The sequence below is a fragment of the Sus scrofa genome, chromosome 14 (assembly GCF_000003025.6).
Source record: "Sus scrofa isolate TJ Tabasco breed Duroc chromosome 14, Sscrofa11.1, whole genome shotgun sequence".
Lineage (NCBI taxonomy): Eukaryota > Metazoa > Chordata > Mammalia > Artiodactyla > Suidae > Sus > Sus scrofa.
The window spans coordinates 40,527,104-40,555,067 of NC_010456.5; the positions used below are offsets into that span (position 1 = coordinate 40,527,104).

The window sequence follows — 27,964 nt, forward strand, 5'->3', positions numbered from 1 at the left end:
TAGCCTATATTCTGACTTCTGTCATGACAGATTAGCTTTTTCTCTTCTGGAACTTTATATAAATGTAAATCTCCAGCAGCATATTTGTGTGTGTGTGCGTGCATGTCTGGCTCCTTTCTTTCAACATAATGTCTGTAAGATTCATTCTTGTCATTTGACTATATTTTCATGCCAGCTGTTCTACAAAGTTATTTTTCAGTTGCCCCAGACTGCATTGTTTGGATGTACCACTGCTGATCTAGTCAATATTTCCATGATGGATATTTAAATTAATTCCAGATTTTCTTGTTATAGCCAGTACTTAGTTGTCCAGCCTTGTAACTAGCTCTTTATACACATCCCTGGCTATTTGTGTCATTGTCATCGACTTAGCTGGCCCTGTGAACCAGAAGAGAGAGTCGGATTTCACAATAGATTGTCTGAGAGATCTGAAGTGAGTTCTCAATTTTTCCACCTCTCACTCTTCACCACCGTAAAAGAGTGATGCTGAGGAAGGAGAACAGCAGCCCTGCTGAGGGACCAGGCTTTTTTCCCCCCACCCAACAGCGAGCGACCTCTTTATCAAAAACCAGTCCTGCCAGCGTCCTCCATTGACCAGCAGGGGGAGTCAGAGGCTCATAGTGTATGGAGAAAGTCTCAGCCACCGCTCTACCCATTCCCCCCGCCCCACCGTCTAGTCCCTTAAAATAACTCCCCTAACACTTTCCAGTCTTCAATTCAGTCCCAACACTGCGTTCATTTTATAGATGCAGTTGGGGCTCTGACCAAAGTCACACATCCTGTAAAGGCGCGGAATCAGAATTCGAACCTCAGGCCATCCGACTCCGTGGTCCTGGCTCTTGTCTGCACCGCTGCTGTCCTGTGCACGATTTTGCTGTCCACTTCGTATAAATTGAAGGCTATTGATATAGGCTACAATCTCTCCGTTGTTTACTAGCCATATGCTGTCGGGGCGGTCAATTCACGCCTCCAGATCTCAGTCTCCTCACCTGGGTAATAGAATAATAATGGTTCCTCCCTCCCAGTGCATAGGCGATAATGCGGGCAACTGTCTGGAGCAGTGAGCGTCCAATAAACGCGGTTTTGGGTGACTGATTTACTGCTCCCCGCGGGAAGCACACTGGGGCGGTGTCGGGCCTTCCCTCCTCTGACCGGACCCTGCCGCCTGCTTGCGGGCCCCACGAAGGTGCAGAACCCCTGGGGCCCGGAGGCCGGGATGGGCTGCGTCGGCGGCGCAGCCCGCTCCCCACGGTAATTAGCTGTGTCTGCTCCCGCTCCGCCAGCCGCTAATTACACGTCTCCTAATGAGGCCGGCGGCTGTTTGCAATCACCCGGGTTCCCGCCGCGCGGCGCGGGAGGCCGCGGGGGAATCCGCCCGCGGGGGCGTGGACAGCGGCTGCCTCAGGCTGCGAGATCCGCTTGGCTGTGGCGAGTGTGCGCCCGGCCGCGCCCGCCACCGAATGCCACTGCTGCGCCCGCTCACCGTCTTTTGCTTCCAGCCGTCATCATCCCACATTACAGGTAAGGAAGTGGACCGAAGCTGGGAGAGGCTAACTCAACACAGGCGCAAAACTCACGCTGGAATTGCCCCGAGCCTGTGCTATTGACCGGGTACTGCCTGGATTTTAACGGACTGCTTGCTGTTGTTGTGACTCCCGGGACTTTTCGGAAGAGTAGCTCTCAGATCAGATGAATGAAGGAATGGGGGGTGGGAGTGGGAAACTTCCTTTGAGCTCTTCCCCTCCTTCCCCACGGAGGGTTCCCACCCTCAATTTGCCTTTTCTGGATCAGACCTAAAGCCAAGTATCAGCTCCAGTAAGGCCTTTAAAGCTTACTTGGAAATGAAAATCACAGAATTCATTTCACAGATTGGGAACTTTGGAGCATTCCTAGGAGGTGGTTGGAGCAACTGCTAAAATGCTCCCATAAGAGTTCCCACTGTGGCCAGTGGGTTAATAATCCTACTGCAGGCTTTCTGGTCATTGTGGAGGCATGGGTTCTGCCCTTGGCCCTGGCAGTGGGTTAAGGATCCAGCATTGCCACTTAGGTGGCTGGTGCAGCTCTGATTAGATCCCTGGTCTGCAATCTCACGACCTGGAACTTCCAGATGCTGTGGGTGCCCAATATAAAATAAATAAATAAATAAATAAATAAAATGCTCCCTAAGGTGAGGGTAGGAAGCTACTACTTTGTGCTTTGTTCTCAGGGCCTTCCCGCATGGGATAAGATCCAGAGGAGCCTTTATTGTTTATCCTTATGTTCTGAACACTATTTATTAGGTTCTTCCTTTGTGCTAAACACTCTCCTGAGCACTTGGTGTGCTTGACTCCATTTCGTCTTCCCAACATCCCCATGAACACAGGCCCCTTTACTCTCTGAGGCTCAGGGAAGGAAGGGACCTGCCCAAGGTCACACATTATCTTCAGCAAAGACCTTTTGTCTTACCCCCAAACCTGTGCAATTGACCCCTTGCTCTCTACCTCTTCTGGGATGTCTGGAACTTAGAAGGATGTTCAGAGAAGGCATATGCAGTTGGGGTGCCTGCCTAAGTGGCTTTGGCATCCAGTGGGTCCCCATCAGCCTGGATGCCACCATGGTGGATGGTGGCAAAAGAAAATGGCTCAGCGGTTTTGTTAATCAGCTCAGTGGGGGCTCTTGCTGTTCTAATCCAATCAACAAATTCCCTATAAAAACTTTATGGGGACAATCTGGATAAAATTAAACCCTCCATTTGCTTGGCCAGTGGCCTGGGAAGTGGCTGCATCCTCCAGGATGCTGGGGCAGGCATGGACCTCCCTGAACCTCAGGGACAGAACACCACATCTTGCTCCTCACTTTTCCCTCCCTTTTCCCTGCCTGCTGTATGGATGCTCTCATTCCTAATTTAATTGAAATTATAACGGTGCTACTGTTTAACCCAGCACCTTTCCTGCCAGGAATTTATCCCACAGAGATTCTTGCATTTGTGCCCAATTACAGGTGGACAAGATGTGTCTTGCAGCGTTGTTTGTGAGAGCAAAAGCCCACCTCAGTGTCCACCAGAAAGCGTCCACTGTATGTATATATTTATTGGACAACCATGTGCCAGAGAACTTTCTAAATGCTTTACATAGATTGACTCATTTAATCCTCACAACTCTCTATAATATTGGGACTTAGTTTTATCAACCCCATATTACAGATGAGGAAACTGAGGCTCAGGGAGGATAAGTAACGCCCGAGCTTCACATAGCTAGGAAGCAGCAGGGCCAGGATTTATTTTTTATTTTTATTTATTTATTTATTTATTTTTTGCTTTTTTAAAAAAGTGCTGCTCCTGCAGCATATGGAAGTTCCCAGGCTAGGGGTTGAATAAGAGCTACAGCTGCCAGCCTACACCACAGCCAGAGCAATGCCAGATCTGAGCCAAGTCTGCGACCTACACCACAGCTCTTGGCAACACTGGATCCTTAACCCACTGGGCAAGGCCAGGGATTGAACCCCCATCCCCATGGATACTAGTTGGATGGTTTGCACTGCGCCACAATAGGAACTCCAGGGCCAAGATTTAGATCAGGGGATCCTTGTCCTTAACCACTATCCTATTTGGCTTCTCTGTCTTGATGTGCATGGCAAATTTCCAGAAGGTGACCCAAAAGCTTTGAGGGTAGTTACCTCTCATGGTGGTGGGAGAGCACTTAAAGATTGTGAAGTAGGAGGGGGATCTCACGTTTTACTGTGTCCTCTTTTGTACCATATCATTTTATCACACGCATGTGTGAGTTTCATAATTTAGAGGTGTTACTGAGCCCAGTCCCCAAGTATATTCTTTCTAATCTTTACCTCATCCCTGGTCCTAGGTTCTGTCATGGTCCCTGTTTTGCAAGTCAGGAAGCTGAGCTCACCGAGGTGGTCGGGCCAGGCCACGTGACTGGAAATTGCAAAGAGGGAGCGACTCTCCAGGCAGTGCCATTCCCCTAATTTATATTAGCCTCCTGGGCTTGGGAGGTTCAGAGGGGAGAAGAGTGATTAAAAGCATGGACTCCAGGGAATTCCTGATAGGGCTCAGTGGCTTCTGAACCCAACTGGTATCCCTGAGGATGTGGGTTTGGTCCATGGCCTCACTCAGGCATTTAAGGATCTGGCATTGCTGAGAGCTGCGCCGTAGGTAGCAGATGTGGCTCAGATCTGGCGTGACTGTGGCTAGCCTGGGAACTTCCATTTGCCGTGGGTGTGGCCCTAAAAAGCAAAAAACAAAAACACCATGGACTTCAGAGTCAGCTCACCTGGGTTCAAGTCCTGCTTCAGCCACGCACCAGCTGTGTGACCTTGGGAAAGTCTGTTCCCCTCTCTGAACCTCAGTTTCCTCTCTGAGAATATATGACTCACCTCCATGCGAAGTGCTTAGAACAGGGCCTGTCTCCTTGTGAATGCTCAAGAAATGTGGAGTATTTTTATATATTGTCCTGAATGCTGTCTTCCCCGATTTCAAGATCGGAGCCATTCCATCTCCCAGCTGGTGGGTTCAGCTGTTGCTGCTCCAGTCCCTGCCCCCACCCCCACAAAGGGAAGGCCCAGCCCACCCTGTGCTCCAGCCTCTAGCAGAAGCCCTTCACCATCTGTTCTTCTGGGTTATCCCACTAGTGTCTGTGAGCAGAATTGATCACATCACCAGAACTGGAAAAAGGGGCAGAGCTGCAGGGCTGGTATGGCCCAGATCCAGGGCGAGGCTGGGATGGGCGGCCTCCCAGTTCGGGATGTTCCCGGCGCCTTCCCACCACTCATCCTTGGAGGGAGAAGGGTCTCAAAATAGCTGTTGCTTCCCCGGCACGGCGCTAGGCCAGGGACAGGAATAGACATCTGGGGGTGGCCGCCTCAGCTTCCCTCAGGAGCCCTGGGGGGCCGGGAATAGGCAGAGGCCAGACTCTCCCCAGTGTAGGGGGCGGACAGTGCAGCTGTCAGTATCGAGTGACTCACCTGTGACCGTCCAGCCCATGCAAAGTCTGGCCCTGGTGGGGCTGGCTGGTCAGCAGGTCACCAGCACTGGGTAGAGACTGGCCAGGCCTGGACTCTTAGATCAACACAAAGTGCCCTTCCACACTGGCCCCTACAATCCTCCCTTGGCTTGTGGGGAACCTGAGGCCCAGAGGGAGGTTCACATGCTTGAGATCAGAAAGCTGGTTAGAGGAGTTCCCTGCTGGCTCAATGGGTTAAGGATCCCGTGTTGTCACTGCAGTGGCTTGGTTTCAATCCATGACCTGGGAATTCTGCATGTTGTGGGTGTAGCCAAAAAAAGAGAGAGAGAAAGAGAAGAAAGCTGCTTAGAAGCCACTCTGACAGGAGAGGCAGGACTTTGAGAAGCTTTACAGGGTGGTAGTTAAAGGGTTAAAGGACTCAGACTATATAGGTTCAAATCCAGCCTCCACTACTTATGACCTGCATACTCTTAGGCCTTAATTACATTATCTGTAAAATGGGTACAATAATAGTACCCACCTCTTTAGTGGTTATGAAGATTGAATTAATAGCTGTGGTTATTACAGTTGTTGTTTTCTCACCAGATTCCTCACTTATTCATGCCTAAGGCTCTGGCTGAATACCTGCCATGTGTCAGGCACTGTGCTAAGCCTAGATCACTATAGCTCACGGTATGGCAGGAAGAGGTTGGTTGACATTTCAGGGAACCTGCCATGTGCCAGCTACTAGGTGAAGCCTTTTTACCTACATCATCTCATCTATTCCTCATGACAGCCTGTGAGGAGCCACTATCGTGCCCTATTTTATGGCTGAAGGGAGTGAGGCTCAGAGAGGTAAAGTCACTCCTCTTGGTAAAGTCACTGCCAAGAGGTAGCAGAGCCAGGATTTGAAACCTGGGCTGCCTGCCTGCATAGCTCAGGCGAACTCCTGCATGACGCCACCTGGGGAGGTGGACAAAGACATTCAGTTGGTGAGGTACAGGGGTTGGGTGGGAGGTGTGGGGTGCCTGAAGAAGGGCTGCACTCTGCCAGCCTTCAGTTTATCATCCCTGCCCCCAGCCACCCCTCCCTGACTTCCTTCTTCTCCAGGCCCTTCCTAGTAGCCAGGGAAGGGAGGAGGGGGAGCTCACAGCCGAGTCTCTCACACACACCAGCCCTGGGTCAGATGTGAGGTGGTCAGCAGCCCCCGCTACCAAATGTCCACCTCTGTTCCCCTGGGATTCTCTGAGTACCTACTGTGTGCCGGGTCTGTGCTGGGCTCTGAAAACACAAGGAAGACTTCGTCCCTGCCCTGACATCACTCAGGGTATGGTAAGAGAGAGTTTGCCCAAAATGGCAAGAGAAATACAGGGGCAGCTGCTGGGATGAGGGTAGGAACAGGGGCAAGCTGGTGCCCTTAGGATTCTGTTGGGTGAAAGGGCTGTTCTGCTTCATGTGGGGGCACTGGGAAGGCTGGAAGGTTTTGAAATGGCCTCACTCACATAAGGCTGGTGGTCAGTGCTGGCTGCCAGTGTGGAGGTCAGCTGGGGCTGTTGGCTGAGGGGCCTCAGTTCACTTCCATGTGGCCTCTCCATAGAGCTTGGGCTTCTTACAGCACAGCATCTAGCTTCCAAGAAGCAGAAGCTGCCATGCTTCTTAAGGCCTGGCTCAGAAGTCTCAGAACATCACTTCTGCTGCATCATAATGAGTCCTAAGACCAGCCTCATTCAAGGGCAGAGGAAATAAACCCTCCCTCTTTTCTTACTACTATTATTATTATTTGTACAATTTAATGCATTGACAATGTTGTACAACCAACACTTCTCCATAATTTCAAATTTTTTTTTTAATCATCTCACAAGAACACCCCGTACCCATCATGCCATTGCTCTCTGTTTCCCCTCTCCCCAGGCCCTGGCGATTACTAATCTGCTCTCTGTCTGTATGGATTTACCCACTCTAGATATTGCATATAAAAGGTATTATAAAACATGTGACCTTTTGCATCTAGTTTCTTTTGCTTCACATTATTTTTTGAAGTTCATCTATGTTGTAGCATATGTCAGTGCTTGATTCCTTTTTATGGCAGAATTATATTCTCCCATATGGGTATACCACAATTTGCTAACCCATTCATCTGATGGACGTTTGGGTTGTTTCCATCTTTTGGTGTTTGTGAGTAGTGCTGCTATGATCATTCGAGTGTAAGTTTTTGTTTAAATACTTGTTTTAAATTCTTTTGGGGTATATACCTACGACCTGGGTCATATAGTAACTCCATGTTTAACATCTTGAGGATCCATCAAACTCCTTTCCACAGCAGCTGTGTCACTTTACACTTCTATCAGCAATGTATGAGGGTTCCTATTTCTCCAGATCCTTGCCAACACAGAATTCTCTTCGTGGCTCAGGGGTTAACGAAACCAACTAGGCTCCACGATGATGCAGGTTCGATCCCTAGCCTCGCTCAGTGGGTTAGGGATCCGGTGTTGCCATGAGTTGTGGTGTAGGTCACAGACTCGGCTCTCATCTGGCATTGCTGTGGCAGTGGTGTAGACCAGCAGCTACAGCTCCGATTAGACCCCTAGCCTGGGAATCTCCACAGGCCATGGGTGCAGCCCTAAAAAGCAAAAAAAAAAAAAAAAAAAAAAAAAAAAAAAAAAAAAAAAAAATTGGACCCATATCCTTGCCAACATTTAAAAAAATTACATCAGTCCTAGTAGGTGCGAGGTGATGTGTCATTGCAATTTTGACTGGCATTTACTTAATGACCAGTGATGTCAAACATCTCTTCATGTGCTTTTTGACCATTTGCATATCTTCTTTGGAGAAAAGTACTTTGCTCATTTTTTTATCTTGATTTTTTAACATTCTTAAATGATTTTTATTTTTTCCATTATTGTTGATTTACAGTGTTCTGTCAATTTCTGCCGTACAGCTAAATGACCCAGTCATACACATATATACATTCTTTTTCTCATATTATCCTCCATTACGTTCCATCATAAGTGACTAGATATAGTTCCCTGTGTTATACAGCAGGACTTGGCTCATTTCTTTTTTTACTTTTTTTTTAATTTTATTTTTTGTCTTTTTTATGGCCGCACCCGAGGCGTATGGAGGGTCCCAGGCTAGGGGTCAAATTGGAGCTGTAGCTGCCGGCCTACACCACAGCCATTAGCAACGCCAGATCTGAATTGCATCTTTGACCTCCATTGCAGCTTGCAGCATCGCCAGATAGTTAACCCACTGAGTGAGGCCCGGGATCAAACCTGCTTTGTCACAGAGACTATGCCTGGTTCTTAACCTGCTGAGCCACAACAGGAACTCCCTAGCTCCATTTTTCCTATGAGAAAACTGAAGTAGTTCAGTGTGTTTCCTCAGTTTGTCCAAAGTTGCACAACAAGGTAGCAGTAGAGCCGGAGCTTAATCGCAGACCCTGTCTCTGTCCAAGATCTGGGCTTTTGCACTGAAAAAAAAAAAAAAAAAAATTTGAGTTATAATGTACATACAGTAAACCGAACACCTCTCAAGTTTGTTCGTTCAATTTCATATACACCACTCCCAGGTGCAGATGTAGAATGTCTCCCACCCCCAAAAGGTGCACTCTCAGGTAGTTTTAAGCTTCACAGTGACTGTATGAAGTAGGTATTATTATTATCATTGTCTCCATTCTTCAGATGAGGAAACTGAGGCATAGAAAGATGAAGCCACTTGCCCAAGACCACGTGAAGTGGATTCTAGATTCCAACCTAAGCCTAGAAGACTTGGAGCTCAAAGTCCTTTCCACCCCCATCCCCACCCCCGAGATTTTTTCCCGAAGGCCAGACTCCAGACTCTCAGGCTGAGGTCTGCTTCATCCCCCACTGGGGGTCCCTGAGGGCAGGAATGGGCCTTTGCTTATTTATGGCTCTGTGGGGAGTGCAGGGCCAGGGAGGAGGCAGATTTAGGACGAGGAGAGAGGAATTAGAGGAGTTCCTCTTCGTGCTTGTCCCCATCAGTCACGGAGCATAAACAGTGGGCAGGAGGCCAGCTGGGGCCCTTTCCTAGCAGCAGGCCTGGGGGAAAAGCTCAGCTCTGCCTGGACCTGAAGAGCCCAAAGGGAGGAGGAGAGGGGCCGGCATGCCTGTCAGACTGCTTTGGACCACTTCTGCAGCATCCTTGGAGCAGCTACGAGGATCCCAGGAGTGTCCTCTGCACCTCTTCCCACCTCTGTGTGAGTGACAGCCCTGCACTCCTCTGACCTCTTCTCCTGTCCCTGTGCTCCATCCAAACCAGCCTCCTCTCTCTCCCTCCCAACCTGTCAAGTGCCTACCCGCCTCAGGGCCTTTGTACGTAATATTCCTCCATCTGGATCCTTCTGCCTCCTGGACTTCCTATGGCTTGTGTCTTATCATGCATCTCCACTCAAATGTCACCTCTTTAGAGTGCTCTTCCCTGCACGAATTGTCCTATTTAATGCCCTTCCCACCAGCCAACACAAAGGAGCCAGACGGCCTGGGTCTGAATCTCAGCTCTGCTCCTGAATAGCTGGGTGGCCTTGGGCAAGTTACTTACCCTCTCTGTTCCAGTTTCCTTACCTGGAAAGTAGGGCTGATGATATCAGCACCTACCTCATAGGGTTGTGGTAAGGATGAAATTATTTAACATATGTTAATGCTTGGCCCATAGTAGATGCTTTATAAAAATGTGCTATTATTCACACAGCATTCATCCTGTTCTGAAATTATCCTAGTTACTGGCTTGTTTATACCCTAATTAGAATGTGAGCCCCATGAAGAGGGTGGGTCCTTCTATGTTTTTCATGGCTCCATGCCCAGTACCTAGAACAGTGCCTGACCCATAGTAATAAACATGAGTTGAAAAAAAAAGAAAGCCAGAAAAAAGCAAGGAGTTTCTGTGTGACTCACTGGGTTAAGGATCCAGTGTTGTCACTGCAGTGGCTTGGGTCACTGCTGTGGCGTGGATTCCATTCCTGGCCTGGGAATTTTTGTATGCCACAGGCACAGCCAAAAAGAAAAAAAGGAAAAAAGTTAAAGGAGAGTTCCCATTGTGGCTCAGTGGTAATGAACCTGACTAGTATCCATGAAGATGTGGGTTTGATCCCTGGTCTTGCTCAGTGGGTTAATGATCCAGCGTTGCCATGAGCTATGCTGTTTGTCGCAGACACATGGCTCAGATCCTGTGTGGCTGTGGCTGTGTCTGTGGCTGTGGCGTAGGCCGGCAGCTGCTGCAGCTCCAATTCAACCCCTATTCCATATGCTGCTGGTGCAGCCCTAAAAAGTCCAAAAAAAAAAACAAAAAAAAAAAAAACGGTCTTCATGTCCTTATTCTCAACTGCTGTATGAGGCAGGTATGAATTTTATCCCCATGATCCAAGTAAGGAAAACGAGCCTCAGAATGGAGGCAAAGTGGTTAGTCCAAGATCAGGCAAGTCTGCAAGAAACAGAGCAGGGATTCCAGGCAGGCTAACGCCAGAGCTCACATTCCCACCACGGGCTCCAGCCCCGGCACATAGTAGGCATCTAGTGGAGGGTAGCTATGGGTCCTCCCTGATGGGGCCCTCAGAAGCCTCGCTCTCACCTTGGTACCGCCTTTGAGGACAAGGGCCCCTTGCTGCAAACCAGGTCTTTTGTTCATTTTCCTCCTCTTCAGTTCCCGCTTAGAGACGCAAGGGCCCTTGCAAACCTCTCTGACAGTTTTTCAGATTATCCTTACTTTGATCAGTTCCAGAGTCTCCTGGCGGATGCGGGAGTTATTCCGGGGCCTTGATGGCTCCCTCTGGCTCCCTCTGACCTCCTGGCCCCCAGTTGCAAACACCCCCGCCTCCAACTGCACGGTTCTTCAGGGCTCATCAGCTGCCTCCCCACTGCTCACTTTCTGTCCCTGCAGCTCTGACTGGAGCCCAACACCTGCTCCCTACTCCGCCCTCCCAGGCCCACAGCCACTTCTGCCTCCCCAGTCTTTGCTAGGGGTGGGGGACTCCAACTCCTTCTTAATCTTTGGCCTCCAGACTTTGCCTCAGAGCGGTGATCCCCCCTCCCCATTTCAGGATTTTTTCCAGACTCACAAAATCTCACACACCATTTGGATGCAAATATTTTCTCCCACTCCCTGTTTCTTTTGGAATCCAGTCCCTGGTGTCATTCAGTCTGGGGTGGGAGTGGCTCAGAAACTTCCAAGGGTAAATTTTATGGAATGTTGTATATTTTACCACAATTAAAAAAAAAATATTTCTAAGGGGATGAAGACGTTCCCCTGACCCCATGTCACAGAGTGTGGGGTGATGTCACAGGGACGTGGTGTGGGTTCTGCTGTCGCTGTCTGTTCTCTCTGCTTCTGGCTCTCCCTTCCAGCTCTGAGCTCTGCCAGGGCCGCCCGCAGGCCTTGCTGGCTTTTCAAAAATAACTCTTGAGTCTCTCTCCGAGGTGGGGGGCTGCTTCCTCAGTGTCCTAGGCTCTGTGCTAATTCTTTCGAAAGGCAAGGCTTCCTGGAGTGGGGCTGGGGGGCAGGTCATCAGCTATCTGTCTGAAGTGGTCCAGATGCGAATATCTGGCTCTAGCACTTATTACCTTCAAGGAAGTAGGGCCCACCAAGCCATTCATTCATTCACTCATTTAGTCATTCAACAAGCATCTCTTAGTGTCTGCAGAGCACCTCTGGGCGGCCTTGATTGTTGTCTCATTTGTTTCTGAGATATCTCCTTTCCTCTCTTTGAATTTCCACTTCCTTCTCTAAAGTAGGGAATCTTGGAGTTCCCTTGTGGCTCAGTAGTAACAAACCCAAATAGTATCCATGAAGACTTGGGTTCAATCCCTGGCCTTGTCCACTAGGTTAAGGATCAGCCGTGAGCTGTGGTGTAGGTTGCAGATGAGGCTCAGATCTGGCGTTGTTGTGGCTCTGGCATAGGCCAGCGGCTACAGCTCCGATTGAACCCCTAGCTCGGGAACCTCCATATGCTGCAGGTGTGGCCCTAAAATAGAAATAAAATTTAAAAAATAATAAATAAATAGATAGATAGATAAAGCAGGGGTTCTTAATTAGGGTGGCCAGTTAGTCCCAGAAGGAAACAGATGGCATCTCAAACTGGGCCACTGGAAGAAGGCCGAATGAAGGGAGGGCTTAGGTGTGATGGGTGTAGGGAAATCGTCAGGGAGATTGCGGTGCCTGGAGAACCGTCACCTCCCTAGGCCTGGCAGGCCAAGGGAGCAGGCCTGCTCCCCAGGAGTTGTGTGGAGAAAGAAGCTGTGACCTTCTGTGGAAGGAGGCAGCTGGCCTGAGGCTCCCTGCAGGGAGGGAGCTGACGAATAAACATCCTGACCTCCCTCTTCCTTCTCTTTCCACCTCTTCCTGGGGGCTCCCCATTGGCCAAACCCACTGTGCCACTGCAGGATCGAACCTGTACCTCCGCAGCAACCTGAGACACTGCAGTCGGATTCCTAACCCCCTGCGCCAGGGCGGGAACTCTGGGAGACTGTAAAGTCTGAAGAGGTCGGTCTCCTGGACACAAAGCAGGGCGGGCAAAGGTGGAGTGTTCCTAGATGACAGATGGGGGATTATTAATTTATCATGTACTGGAGTAATAGTAGGAATGATGGTGGGTCCCATGATACATGCTTGATAAATGTCTGCTTAGTTATTTACTGCCCTGTAGCAAGTTACTCCAAGACTCAGTGACTTATAAAAGCAAATGGGAGTTCCCTTTGTGGCTCAGTGGATTAAGAACCCAACATAGTGTCTGTGAGGATGCAGATTTGATCCCTGGCCTCGCTCAGTGGGTTAAGGATCAGGTGCTGCTGCAAGCTGTGGCAGAGGTTGCAGATATGGCTTGGATCTGGCTTTGTTGTGGCTCTTCAGTAGGCCTGCAGCTGCAGCTCTGATTTGACACCGATCCTGGGAACTTCCATTTGCCACAGGTTGGGCCCTAGAAAGCAAAATGGAACAACACAAAAAGGAGTTCCCTGGTGGCTCAGTGGGTTAAGGATCTGGCATTGTCACGGCTGTTGCTTGGGTCACTGCCGTGGTGTGGGTTTGATCCCTGGCCTGGGAACTTCTGCATGCTGCAAGGGCAGCCAAAAAAAATTAATAATAACAACAATAAAACTCAGTGGCTTAAAACAATAAACCTCACACAGTCCCTGTGGGTCAGGATTGGGTGCAGCACAGCTGGGTGGTCCTACCTCAGGCTCCCATGAGGCTGCTGTGAAGCTGTTGGCCACTCATCTCAAGCAGTTCATTCCTGTGGCTGGCAAGCTGGTGCTGGTTGTTGGCAGGAGGCTTCAGTTCTTTGCTATCCAGATCTCTCCACAGGGCTGTTTAAGAGCCCTCACGGTGTGGTGGGTACCTGGGTTCCACTCAGAAAAAGTGATCTAAGAGCAGAACCCTCCATGTGTTTTCTAACCTAGTCTCAAAAACCACAGACCATCACTTCAACAATATTCTATAGGTGTCACAGGTCAGCCTAGGCTGTGTGGAGGGGGCTGGCTGGGGGCAGGAATGCCAGGAGGCAGGACTCTTCCGAGGTCTTTTTGGAGGTTGGTTATCACCGTTCCTAATACATTCACTCATTTAATCCTTTCAAAATCCCTAGGTAGTTATCTAAATAAAACAACCCCCCCCATGAGTATTATTATTATTATTAGTCTTTTTAGGGCCACACCCACGGCATATGGAGGTTCCCAGGCTAGGGTGGAATCAGAGCTGCAGCTGCTGGCCTACACCACAGCCACAGCAATGGAGGATCTGAGCTGCATCTGCAACCTACACCACAGCTCACAGCAGCGCTGGGTCCCCCACCTGCTGAGTGAGGCCAGGAATCAAACCTGAGTCCTGATAGATGCTAGTCAAGTTTGTTAGACCCTGAGCCCCAACGGGAACTCCTATTATTATTATCATTGTCACTATTCTGTTGAAACAGAGGCACAGAAAAGTGAAATAACTTATCCAAGATTACCTGGCAAAGCCAGGAATTAAACCTAATGGAACCTTCTTTTTCCAATCAATTTTACTGGGCTACAATTTACATACAATCAAAACACTCCAGGAGTTCCCCCTATGGCACAACAGGATCATGGCTTCTTGGGACAGGAGGGATGCAGGTTTGCTCCCTGGCCCAGCAGGGTGGGTTAAGGATCTAATGTTCCCTAAGCTGTGGCTTAGGTCGTGGCTGCGGCTCAGATCTGATCCTTGACCCAAGAACTCTTTGTGCTGCAGGGTGGCCAAACAAACACTCTAATGACGATATAGACCATTTTCATGCCCTTGAAATTTTCCCTCATGCTCTTTGCAGTCAATCCTCTTGGGCCCTGCTACCAGGCAACCTCCGATCTGCTTCCTGTAACTGTAGATTGCTTTGTTCATAGACATTCTAGAACTTCATATAAATGAAACCATATAGTATCTTCTCTTTTGTGACTGGCTACTTTTGTTGAACAAAAATATTTATTTTTTATTTTTATTTTTTTGTCTTTTTGCCTTTACTAGGGCCGCTCCCGCGGCATATGGAGATTCCCAGGCTAGGGGGTCTAATCAAAGCTGTAGCCACCAGCCTACACCAGAGCCACAGTAACGCAGGATCCGAGCCACATCTGCAACCTATACCACAGCTCACGGCAACGCCAGATCCTTAACCCACCGAGCAAGGGCAGGGATCGAACCTGCAACCTCATGGTTCCTAGTCAGATTCATTAACCACTGTGCCGTGACGGGAACTCCTTGAACAAAAATATTTATGAGGTCCTTCTACACTGTTCCCTGTATTGGTGATTCTTTTTCAGTAGTGAGTAGTATTCTACTGCCTAGATTTAGCATACGTCTTTTATCCAATTCGCCTGTACAATGGCATTTGGGTTGTTTCCAGTTTGAGGCTATTATGAATAAAGCTACTGTGAACTTCATGTAAAAGTCTTTGTATGGACATATGTTTTCATGTATCTCAGGTAAATAGCTAGGAGTGGAATTGCCAAATCATATTGTAAGTATATGTTTCACTTCCTAAGAAGCTGCCCAACTTTTCTGACATAATGGTATCAGGACTGTATGTGACTTCCAGCTACTCCATATCCTCACCAACATTTTATAACACGGTTCTTGTTAATTTTAGCCATTCTAATCTGTGTGTAGTGGTATCTTACTGTGGTTTCAGTTCGTACCTCCCTGTCAACTATTGAGCATCTTTTCATATGCATATTGGCCATATGTATGTCTTCTTTCGCAAAGTATTTGTTCAGTTCTTTTGCCCATGTTTTACTGGATTATTTCTTATTATTTAGTTGTACAAATTCTTTTTATATTTTGAATACAAGTTCCTTGTGAGAAACACATACATAATGAATATTTTCTCTCCGTCTGTGGCTTACAGTTTTATATTTTTAATAGTTTCTTTTGAAGAACAGAAGTTTGGTATTTTGGAGTTCCCATCATGGTTAAGCAGAAACAAATCTGACTAGTATCCATGACGATGCAGGTTCAATCCTTGGGGAACTCCATATGCAGTGGGTAAGGCCCTAAAAAGACAAAAAGACAAAAAAAAAAAAAAAAAAAAAAAGAAGAAGAATGACATTTTGATGAAGTTCTATTTATTTGTTCCTATTGTTTGCGCTTTTGTGTGTCCTAAGAAATCTTTACCAACATTTTAGGCCACAAAGATATTTTCTTATGTTTTCTCTTAGAAGTTTTGTACTTTTAGTCTCTACATTTAGGTCTCTGAACCATTTTAAGTTAGTTTTTTGTTTGTTTGTTGTGGCTGTACCCACAGTATATGAAATTCTCAGGCCAGGGATCCTTAACCCACTGTGCTGGGCTAGGGCTTGAACCTGTACCTCAGCAGTGACCTGAGCCACTGCAGAGACAACACCAGATCCTTAACTGACTGTGCCACAGCAGGAGTTAGTTTTTATGTATGGTGTGAGGTAGGGCTCATTTTTCTTTGTTGTTTTTGTCTTTTTTGTCCTTTTAGGGCCACACCCGCAGCATATGGAGGTTCCCAGGCTAGGGGTCTAATCAGACCTGTTGCTGCCCTTCTACACCAGAGCCACAGCAACGCCAGATCTGAGCCCCATCTGCAACCTACACCACAGCTCATGGCAACACTGGATCCTCAACCCACTGATCGAGGCCAGGGATCGATCCCACAACCTCATGGTTTCTAGTTGGATTCGTTTCCACTGCGCCATGATGGGAACTCCTCATTTGTTCTTCTGAGTTGATGTTTCAGTACTATCTTTCTTTCTTCACTGAATTGTTGTGGTACTTCAGTAAAATAATCAATCGATTGTATGTATATAGATCTATTCTGGGACTTTATTCAGTTTCATTGATCTATATGTTTATTCTCATGCCTATACTACATTGTCTTGATTACTACAGATTTATAGTAGTGAGAGTAGATATTCTTGCCTTGTTCTGGAGCTCAGGGTGGTGGGGTGAGGAGGAGGGATGTTTAGATTTTCAGCATTATATCTCCTAGGTATTTTGAAGCCTTGCCTTTAAGAAGTTGAGGGAGTTCTATTCTGATACTGCTCAAGTTTACTTATTTTTAATTTAAAATCATGATTAGGCTTTAATTTTATCAAAATTTTTTTCATATCAGTTGATATGACTGTGACGTCAACCCAGATTTATGTATTTAAATTGAGAAGTTCCCTCTGGGTGCAATGGGATCCGTGGCATCTCTGCAGCACCAGGATGCAGGTTCTATTGCCGGCCTGGCACAGTGGGTTAAAAGATCTGCTGTTGCCACAGCTGTGGCATAGGTAACAACTGCAGCTCAGATCCAATCCCTGGCTCAGGAGCTCCATATACTTTAGGGCAGTCAAAAAAGACCAAAAAAAGGGAAAAAAATTGAGGTGAGGAGTTCCTTGGTGGCTCAGTGGGTTACGGATCTGTCATTTTTCACTGCTGTGGTGCAGGTTTGATCCCTGGCCTGGGAACTTCCACATGCCACAGCTGTGGCCAAAAAATTTTTTTAAATATTAATAAATTGAGGTGAGATGTACATAACATGCAATTAACCATTGTAAAGGGAACAGTAGTTTTGCACAACCACCATCTCTATGCAGGTTTAGTCACTGCAAAAGGAAACCCTGCACCCATTAAGCAGTCATTACTCCCCATTCCCTCTCCCCAAGGTCCTGGCAACTATTAATGTGCATTCTATCTCCATGGATTTGCCTATTCTGGATACTTCATATAAATAGAATATACGACTCTTCGTGTCTGGTTTCTTTCACTTAGCATAACATTTTTTTTTTGACTGCTCCTATAGCATGTGTAAGTTCCCCAGGCCAGGGATCAAATCTGAGCCACAGTAGTCACAATGCTGGATCCTTTAACCCTAGGCCACCAGGGAACTCCATAGCACAACATTTTTGAGGTCCATCCACATTGTAGCCTGTGTCAGTACTTCATTCCATTTTGTGGCTGAATAATATTCCATTGTATGGACACACCACAATTTCTTTACCCAAAAGGTTCTTTTTTTTTTTTTTTTGAGTGCAGTTAATTTACAGTGTTGTGCTCTTTTCTGCTGTACAGCAAAGCAACTCAGTCATACATATATATACATTATTTTTCTTATATCATCTCCCATTATGTTCTACCCCAAGAGATTGGACGTAGTTCCCTGTGCTGTACAGCAGGACCTCATTGCCTATCCATTCAAAATGGAATAGTTTGCATCTACTAACCTCAAACTCTCAGTCCATTCCAATCTCTTCCACCTCCCTCTTGGTAACCACAAGTCTGTTCTCCATGTCTGTGAGTCTGTTTTTGTTCTGTAGATAGGTTCATTTGCACCATATTTTATTTTTTTATTTTTAATTTTTATTTTTTGGTCTTTTTAAGGCCACACCCACTGCATATGGAGGTTCCCAGGCCAGGGGTCCAATCTAAGCTGCAGCTGCCAATCTACCCACTGCCACAGCAATGTGTGATCCCAGCTGGGTCTGCGACCTACCCCCACAGCTCATGGCAACACCAGATTCTTTTTATTTATTTATTTATTTTGTCTTTTTGCCATTTCTTGGGCCGCTCCTGTGGCATATGGAGGTTCCCAGGCTAGGGGTCTAATCGGAGCTGTAGCCACCGGCCTACGCCAGAGCCACAGCAACGAACACCAGATTCTTAATCCACTGAGTGAGGCCAGGGATCGAACCTGCATCTTCATGGATGCTAGTCAGATTTGTTTTCTGCTGAGTCATGACAGGAACTCCTCTGCCATATTTTAGATTCCACATATAAGTGATATCATATAGTATTTGTCTTTTTCTTTCTGACTTACTTCATTTAATATGAGAATCTCTAGTTGCTTCCATGTTGCTGCAGATAGCATTATTTTGTTCTTTTTTGTGGCTGGATAATATTCCACTGTATGGAAGCACCACAGTACCTTTACGCAGATAGATTTTTAACCAGTAGCCTATGCTGTTTCTCCCTGTCTTTACCTCTATGGATATAGTGGAGAACAAAAGGAGAACTGGCCTTGCCCAAATGGAGCTTAAGAATCTTCTGGAACTTAGTCCTCTCTATAGCAATGATGTATGTCTGTCTTTGATTACACTGGCCCCATATGTTCCTGATCATTGGTCTCTGTGGTCCAGTATCTAGCCCCATGCTGTTGGTGGAAGAGACTAGTTTTGATCTGAGAAGGCTTCGGTGAAGGAAGCAGCTTTTGAGGGGAGCCTTGAAGTTTGAGTGGCTGAGAGGTTTCCTTCAGCCCACAGTGATTAATCTTGAAGCCACTGTATATCAAGCACATACTCTATGCTAGGCACTTGTAATGAGCATGTCACCTTCCCTGGGGTGGAGTGAGGGGGCAGTCAGCAGTGAGGGGCAGAGGAGAGGTCAAATGTGAGCTCAAGCCCACATCTTTTTTTTTTTTTTTTTTTTTTTGCCTTTTTAGGGCCATGCCCATGGCATATGAAAGTTTCCAGGCTAGGGGTTGAATTGGAGTGGCAGCTGCCAGCCCACGCCACAGCTCACGGCAACATTGGATCCTTAACCCACTGAGTGAGGCTGGAGATTTAACCTGCATCCTCATGGATACTAGTTGGGTTCATTACCTCTGAGCCATGACGAGAATCCTGAGACCACACCCCTAATGACCGCCTCCTCCTGCCTCGCCAAGCCTGGTTCCAGATGAGGGCTGGGGTCCTCTCCACATTCTCTCTCCCCGATCCTCTTCTGGGGATACCGGACGGGACAAGAGAGTGGCAGAATGATGGGCAAAGCCTGGACTTGGAATACGCCTGGTCTTGGGAAGGACTGGCTTCCACCTTTGCAGTCTCCTCCAGACTCAGTGGAGACCTAGGCCCCTGGGGGATGGCACCTCCCGTTCCTCCCAAGGGCCTTCCTCCCCTGCCCCTCCCCCCCTTCCTTAGCCCCTCTAGCTCATCGGGCTGTGCTGGAATCTGTGGGGAAAGGAGCAGGATTTCAGCTAAATATAAACCAGGCTGTTCCAGTTTCCAAATAGAACAAAGGAGCAGGGTGTTAAGTTGATTTTTATAAATAAAGAGAGAGGGAGTGAGAGAATATTTTGTCGAGATGTTTAATAAAATCGCCTTGTGAGAGGCAGGAAAATCACTGGGCTGCGGTGGGAGGGCTGGGGGTGGGGGGGTTGAGAACGAGGATGCTTTCTCCTTCCTGCTGGGATATTTGGCCTTTCCCCAGGACCAGGGAGAGACCAAGGGGGCAGAGGGGGTTAAGCAGCAGGGGAGGGACATGAGGGTCCCTGGGGGGAGGAGGAGGAGGACAAGGAAAACTCATCATCATAATAGTTAATGCGTATCGAGCGCCCACTGAATGCCAGGTCCTGGGCTACATCAATGCATCATCTCGCCAAATGTGCACAAGCCTGAGAAGTTGGGATTCTTGTCGCAGCGTGCTGGGTGATCTTGCCCCTGCCTGTCTCTCTGACCTCATCTCCCTCTCTCCCCCGACTGACTCTATTCCCACCACGCCAGCTCCACACACCAAAATTAACTCCCTTCTTGAAGCCTGTGTACCTGCTCTTCCTTTGTCTCTAGGTCTCTCAGCCATCCCCTTCCCATCATTCAGGTCTCAGAATAAATGTCTTTCTGACCAAGCCACTAAATGAATAGATAAACAAAGGCGGCTCAGAAAGGTGAAGTGACTTTCCCAAGGTCGCACAGCTAGGAAATGACAGAGTCGGGAGAGAACCCAGAATTATTTTGCCTCAGGAGTCCCCATCATGGCTCAGCAGTTAATGAACCCGACTACCGTCCATGAGGACACGGGTTCAATCCCTGGCCTCACTCAGTGGGTTCAGGATCCGGCGTTGCCGTGAGCTGTGGTGTGTAGGTCGAAGACATGGCTCGGATCCAGCGTTGCTGTGGCTCTGGCATAGGCTGGTGGCTACAACTCCAATTCAGCTCCTAGCCTGGGAACCTCCATATGCCGTGAGTGCAGCCCTTAAAAAAAAAAATTATTTCACCCCCAAATGCACATCCTTTCCACTATTTTATGTCTTCCAGCCTGGTTGGGGAGGGGCGTTAAGGAGGATAACCAGATAAACTCTGGAGGAGCAAACTGGGGAGGGGATGTTGATGAGGCCAAAATGTCACATTAAACAAATGTTTATCTTTAAACAATGTGTACAACATATAAAAATCATTAATCAGACAGATTGTCTTTGGAGAGACATTAAGCAGGAAGAGTTTTATTCAATATTACCCAAAGGAGAGCTAGTCTGGGTTTGCAGGAGGTGGCAGAGGTCTTCTCAGGAGGTGGGAAGGGGAGTTCCCATTGTGGCTCAGGGGGTTAAGAACTTGACTAGTATCCATGAGGATGTGAGTTCAATCCCTTGCCTCCCTCAGTGGGTTAAAGGATCTAGTATTGCCACAGCTGCAGCACATGTTGCAGATGCGGCTCAGATCTGGCATTGCTGTGGGTTGCTGTGGCTGTGGCATAGTCTGGTAGCTGCAGCTCTGATTTGACCCCTAGCCTAGGAAACTCCATATGCCACAGATGCGGCCCTAAAAAGAAAATGGAAACAACAACAACAAACAAACAAATAATCAGGAGGTGGGAGGGATATCAGAGGAAGCATCGATATCTTTTGATATCTTGTATCCCCACCCACCTGCCCCCTTCTTTCCCTCAACCCCCCACCTTCACTCAGGGGCACATCATGTGTGGGGTGGGCTCGGAGCAAGTGGCTGCACAGGTACCCAGGACCAGATCTGGGCTGGTGATACCTTTCTGCTGGTGTCAGGTTCTGTCCCACCAGGTACCGTATGGCTCAGACCAGTCACACAGCTCTCTGATCTCAGCTTCCCCGTAGGAAGGATGGAGATAGTAAAACCTGCTTGGTTATGAAGATTAGAGATACTGTATTGTCAGGAATCCACAGTTCAAATACATGACAGGTACTCAGCAGACTAGATGAAAGCTGTCATTTTCTTATTTATTATTACCCTGCTCTGGATTATAATCTAATTGAGCACAGGGACTGTCAGCCCCTGAACTGAACAGCTACTACATGGCGGGCTCTGTGCTAAGCCCTCTATGTGGGGTGTCCCTGTGCCAGTTCCATGAAATTGGTACTGTTATCATCATCATCATCATATTGTAATAGTATTATTGTCATAATACTATTATCATTGTGAATGAGGATAATAGAGCTCCTAGGGATAAAGTAATTTGTCCAAGGTCACATAGTCAGTAGAAGAGCTGGGCTTGAAATCCAGAGCCTTTTTTTTTTTTTTTTTTTTTTTTTTTTTTTTTTTTGGCTGTAGCTTAATATAGAATCTCAGTTCTCAGACCAGGGATTGAACTCAGCTTGCAGCACTGAAAGCACTGAGTCCTAACCACTAGACCACCAGGGAACTCTCTTGAGCTTTTAAATATTATACGGAGTTCCTGTCATGGCTCAGCAGGTTAAGAACCTGACTAGTATCCTTAAGGATGTGGGTTTCTTCCCTGGCCTCACTCAGTGGGTTAAGGATCCAGCGTTGCTGTGGCTGTGGTGTAGGTTACAGCTGCAGTTCCAATCTGACCCCTAGCTCAGGACCTTCCATATGCCCCAGGCGTGGCCATAGCAAAAATAAATAAATAAATAAAAATATTATATAAGCCTGCCTCCCAGAACTAATGAATCAGGGGCCTTCTGGTCCTCTAGGATGTAGAGCCTGGGATCCCGAGAGAGTGACAGGGCCAGAGAGGGATATGGTGAGAAGCAGAGGCCTGGCCTTGATGAAGAGGTCAATGAGGGCATCAGGGATGGAGTGGTGAGGTGGGGGAGTGATGCAGTTCGGGGGGTGGGGGGGGGCGCTGTGGCTCTGAGCCTCTGACTCATTCAGATGGAGCAGCTTGACTCCCAGCCACAGGAGATGCTATTTATAACTTGCAGGTTCTAGCAGCCTCCAGATCTTGGAGGCCAGCAGCTACCTGGAGCCCTTCACCTTGGGCTACAGGGTAAGGAAGGAAGGCAAGGAGTGGCAGTGGAAGGCTGAGGCCCAGCCTCTTTTCTCCTGGACTCTCCAATGGGCACAAAATATACATGCAAGCACCCTGTGGCTCACCCTGGGGGTGTCTAGCTTATCCATCATCAGTAAGGTGCCGGAACCTAAGAGGCTGGAATGAATGAATGATTGAACGAAACAATGGCCATAGCTTCAGGCTTTTTTGTTGGGTCAGATGATGTCATTTCTCCATCCCAAGATCTCCAATGGTTTTCCATCTCATTTGGAGGAAAAGCCACCATCCCTACAGTGGCCTACAAAGCCCATACATGATGTGGCCCCTTTGCCACTCCTGGGAGCACAACCGGAAGGTTCCTGCCTTGGGGCCTCGGCTCTGCTTCTCTTCTTGGGATCCTCTTCCCCAGATACTGGCCTGTCTTCCTCCCTCAGCTCCCTCAGGTCTTTGCTTAAATGCCAGCTTTTCAGTGATGTCTTCCCTGATCACCCTACGGAAAACGGCACCCACACTGTACACTCTATCCCCTTCCCCTGCTTAATTTTTCTCCATGGTGGCTGCCATCATCCAACTCACTACATATGGGTACTGATTTCTCATTTCATTATCTATCTCCTTCAATGAGAATGTCAGCTCCAAAAGAACATTTCCGTATGTTTTGATTAATTCTGTAACCCCAAGTGCTTAGAACAGTGCCTGGCACATATATGGCACTCAAAAAGTATTTGCTGGTGGCGCGAATTCAGTGGGATTTTTCATGGACTTGCTGTGTGATCTTGGGCAACTAACCTCACCTCTCTGGGTCTCAGTCTCTTGGACTCAGTGGCCTCCCAGTTTGCATAGTCATAGGGCTCTATCCCTTTATCTTGGTTCCTGTGTTTGGTTGCTTTTAAATTTTTTTTTTTTTTGTCTTTTTGCTATTTCTTTGGGCCACTCCCTTGGCATATGGCGGTTCGCAGGCTAGGGGTCGAATCAGAGCTGTAGCCGCTGGCCTACACCAGAGCCACAGCAACGCAGGATCTGAGTCGCATCTGCGACCTACACCACAGCTCACGGCAACACCAGATCCTTAACCCACTGAGCGAGGCCAGGGACCGAACCCACAACTTCATGGTTCCTAGTCAGATTCATTAACCACTGCGCCACGACGGAAACTCCAAAATTTTTTTTTTAATTTTTATTTTTTGTCTTTTTAGGGCCACACTTGGCATATGGAAGTTCCCAGGCTAGGGGTCCAATTGGAGCCATAGCTGCTTGCCTATGCCACAGCCACAGCAATGTTGGATCCTTAACCCACTGAGCAAGACCAGGGATCGAACCCATGTCCTCATGGATACTAGTCTGGTTGGTTACTGATGAGCCACAATGGGAACTCCTGGTAGCTTTTTTTTAAAAAAACAGTTGCTAAAAGGAGAGCTGGCCAAGGCCTGGCTGGATATTTTTTTCTCCCAGACTAGGCTTCTCTGTGCAGAGTGTTCAGGCCTGTTAACAGATATATGCAGCACTCTTGTAGCTGTGTTAGGGGCTTTGAGCAGAGGCATCTGTGTGAATGGGCCTCTATATGTGTTTGGGAACCTGGCTGAGATGGGACACTGCAGCAAAATGTCAGCACATGTCCCAATTTTGTGTTCCTTCTTTTTCTTTTCAATTGGAGCAAAAGTAGAAATTTCCAAGGGCATGGCAGACCCTTCTCCAATTAATTATGGAAACACTCACTTCTCTGGAGATGCAAGGGAAGAGCTTGTTGGCTGTGAATCTCCATACCTGTAACAGGCTGTTTCCACTACCTCAGGAGCCAGCTGTGGGAAACCCTCAGCCGTGCTGCCCACTGTTTGACAAGGGAAGCCCACAGGAGCACTGCAGTCTTCAATGTGGATGCCGGGCCATTTTTAGATCTCACCTGTTCTTAATGGGAAATGGGTCCAGACTTGCCCAGGTTTCTAGAACAATCCTTGCACATCTTTTCCCCGCATCTCCTCAGGTCTGTCCTCAAATGCCGACATCTCAGGGATGCCTTGCCCTGACCTTTTTACTTAAAATGGTACCCCTGCAATTCACTCCTTATTCCCTTTCCTGGCTTAATTGTTCTCCACGGCACTCGGCACCGTCTAGCACCCTACAGATACTATTAATGGGCTTCAGCATTATTAGCATGTTCATACACTCTCTCATCGAATGACATGATCCCTTCTGTTTTTGCACATCCCAAACTTACCCAGCACAGTACTTGATATCTGGGAGGCATCACTATATTTTTGCTAGAAGAATTGATTTTCTTAAGTAGTAGAAGGCAAGTGATATTGTCATTTTCTAGATGATGATGAGGCTCAGTGGTGACATGACTTGTCCAAAGTCAAACAGCCAGAACATGAACCCAGGCAGGCCCCTGGCTCTGAGTTACTTGGGAAGGAGAGAGGGGAACGCCTTTCCAGCGGTGAATACATTTTGGGAAAACAAACTTTACTTTTGAAGGATGAGTGAGGGCCTAAGAGAGCTTGGACGTTTCAAAGCCAGGGAAACTTGGGTTGAAATCCCAGAACAATCATTATCTGTGTCTGTAGACAAGTCCCCCAAGCCGCAGAAGACTCAGTTTCAACATGTGTAAAACGGACACATCGACCACTACTACACAAAGCCCTTGAGGTAATTTAGTCCAGTTCCTGACATTGGGCACTGTCCAGTGCATTCTAAGCCCACCCTGACCTCCCCAGTAACTTTCTGAATTCCTCTCCGACACCTACACTGCCTCCTGCCTTCAAGCCAACCCGGTTGAAATATGCAGCCGCAAGAGTGGAGCGATGACGTGATGAATAATCCTCCTTTGCACACGCAGTCTCCACAAATCGCAAAGGTGGATGGCAAAGTCCAAAGGTGCAAAGGACACTTGGTACCATTGTGTTCTTACTTGGGCTGGAGCTCTGGGTCTTGGAATGCCTGCGTGTACTCTTGAATGGGAGAGAGAAAACGAAGAACATATAGAACCTCAAAGAGGTTCTTCTGGTCTTTTCTTTTTTCTTTTTTTTTGGTCTTTTTGCCTTTTCTGGGGCCGCTCCCGCGGCATATGGAGGTTCCCAGGCTAGGGGTCTAATTGGAGCTGTAGCCTCTGGCCTACACCACAGCCATAGCAATGCGGGATCCGAGCCACATCTGCAGCCTACAACACAGCTCACCGCAACGCCGGATCCTTAACCCGCTGAGCAAGGCCAGGGATCGAACCTGCAACCTCATGGTTCCTAGTCGGATTTGTAAACCACTGCGCCACGACAGGAACTCCTGGCCTTTTCATTTTTGAGGGTCGCTTTGCTGGGACCAAAGAATTGGTCGAAATGGGCACTAGCCATCAGGGCAACCCTCCTGGGCTCAGTCAGGCGACAGCTAAGCGTTCAGCCCTTTACTGGTGTTCCGCACGAGGGATACAGTGACACGGGCCCAGCTGGTGTAGACAGACATTCCCTGGGAAGTGTAAACTGAGCGGAAGCTGGAGGGATGAGTTGGAGTTAATCTGGAGAAGAGGGGAGGAGAAGAGGTTGCACAGATCTGGGAACAGAGAGCAAAGGGCCTTCAAGTGGGAGGAAACCTGGCTGGTCAAGAGCACTGAAAAATTTTGGACTTGATCCTAGGAGCCATAGGAAGCCATTGAGGTTGGGGAATAACGTGATGTTTGTGGTCCTGCACTGGATAATATTTTTGCCTTGCTTTCTCATTTAAAAAAAAAAAAACGGATTTTAAATCCCACACCTGCAAAACTAAATTTTTTGTTTGTTATTTTTCAGAAGGAGAAAATAAGGGAAGGATGGAATATGCATTTACCTCCAGGATTAGATGTGCTAACAGATGCAAATTGCCTAGCATTCTATGTGTGGTCTATAAATGGTAGTTCCCTTATCTTTCCTCTGTATTCCATTTCACAATTTCTGCTATTCCAGGAGCCCGGAAGGAGACCAATCCTCCCTGCAGACTAAAGATACATTTCATTTGAAGTATTCTGGATGGATGAAAACACTGAATTGGTTCGGAAGATCAAAGGGTGATTATGTTACAAGATTATTATTCAAATGATGAAGTCCCCCTGATCCTACAACGTACTATTTGATTTATGGAAATACAATCTCTGTTCAGCTTTTTAGGAAGACATTTGTTGCATAAAACAAGACCACATTTCACCACTTCAGAGCCCATGGTGATGCTATTCTTCATTGTAAGATTACCATCCTTCTGACCGCACAGTAGGCTTTTGAATATTTGCATGGTTGATTTAAACCCTGGAATAAATCTTCTGCTAAATCTCAAGTTGGGGGCACCAGTTCTGCAGTTCTCTCTTTATAGTTGTTAACATGAATTTTGATGGCATGGAAAAGCTTGTTCTCGAATTATATTTAGCTCATACAAACGCTACTGCACAATTATGTTGTAAGGAGGAATTAGATTTTATCTTTAGGTTGTTATTATAGCCTTGTGAAAAGGTGAACATTGAGAATAACTATAAAGTAGTAGCATATTGTATTATTCATTATGCTACTCTTTCTTTAAAAAAAAAACTGGGGTGCAGGGCCTGGAACAGACTGACACATGTGGTAGGTGTATCAGGTTGTGTAAAAGAAACAGATGGTACTTTCAAAGTAGATAATAAGAGGAAGGATTAATTAAGGGGCTATTTATGAAGGTTTGGGTAGAGTGTAGGGAATAGGGGTAAGGGGTGAGGAATAGCTGGGGTCTTTACGATTTCTAGATCTGAAAGTTGAAGGGAGGGAGAAATTCTAGAACCCAGAAAGAAAGCTGTGTGGAGAGGGTGCCTTGATAGGGAGCAGTGACCTTTTATCAAAAGACACAACCAACCTGAGGCGATCTGGCAGGGAGGGAGCTGGGGGAATAAATACCTCACCTTCACTGTCCTTCTGCCCTGCAATCTGCTGCTGCCACCTCCTGTGGGCTGTACCCAAATGGAAGCTAGAGGACCAAGTCCATGTGGTCCATATAGGTGAGCTCCCCAGGCCAGAGAGTGGGTCTGGAAGGACAAAAGGAAAATATCTGGTACAGGAGTTTTCTCCTGTGGCGCGGTGGGTTAAGGATCCGACATTGCCACCATAGTGGCTCGGGTTGCTGCTGTGGTGGGGGATTTGATCCCTGGCCCGGAAGCTTCTGCATGCCTTGGGTGAGTCCAAAAATAAAATAAAAAATCTAGTACAGTGGGCTTCATGTCCACATTGGCTGAAAACTTGACATTTAAATCTTGGCTTTTTTTTTTTTTTTTTTTTTTTTTTTTTTGCTTTTTAGGGCTGTACCCAGGGCATATGGAAGTTCCCAGGCTAGGGGTCCAACTGGAGCTACAGCTGCCAGCCACAGCCACAGCCACAGCAATGCAGGATCCAAGCTGTGTCTGTGACCTACACCACAGCTCACAGCAATGCTGGATCCTAAACCCACTGAGCAAGGCCAGGGATCAAACCTGCAACCTCATGGTTCCTAGTTGGATTCATTTATGCTGCACCACAACAGGAATGCCAAACAATGAAACGTTTAGGAATGACCCTATGGGCAGTAGGTTCAAGGTTATCTTTTGTTCACTCTTCAGATCTACTGAATATACTATAAAA

General features: G+C 47.4%; 1 long non-coding RNA gene across 1 annotated transcript; it reads left to right on the forward strand.

The window, feature by feature from the left end:
- On the forward strand, positions 1,403-27,598 carry LOC110256625. Its single transcript, XR_002338385.1, has 3 exons — positions 1,403-1,521; positions 2,980-3,054; positions 26,297-27,598. It is a non-coding gene; the product is annotated as an uncharacterized LOC110256625 (long non-coding RNA).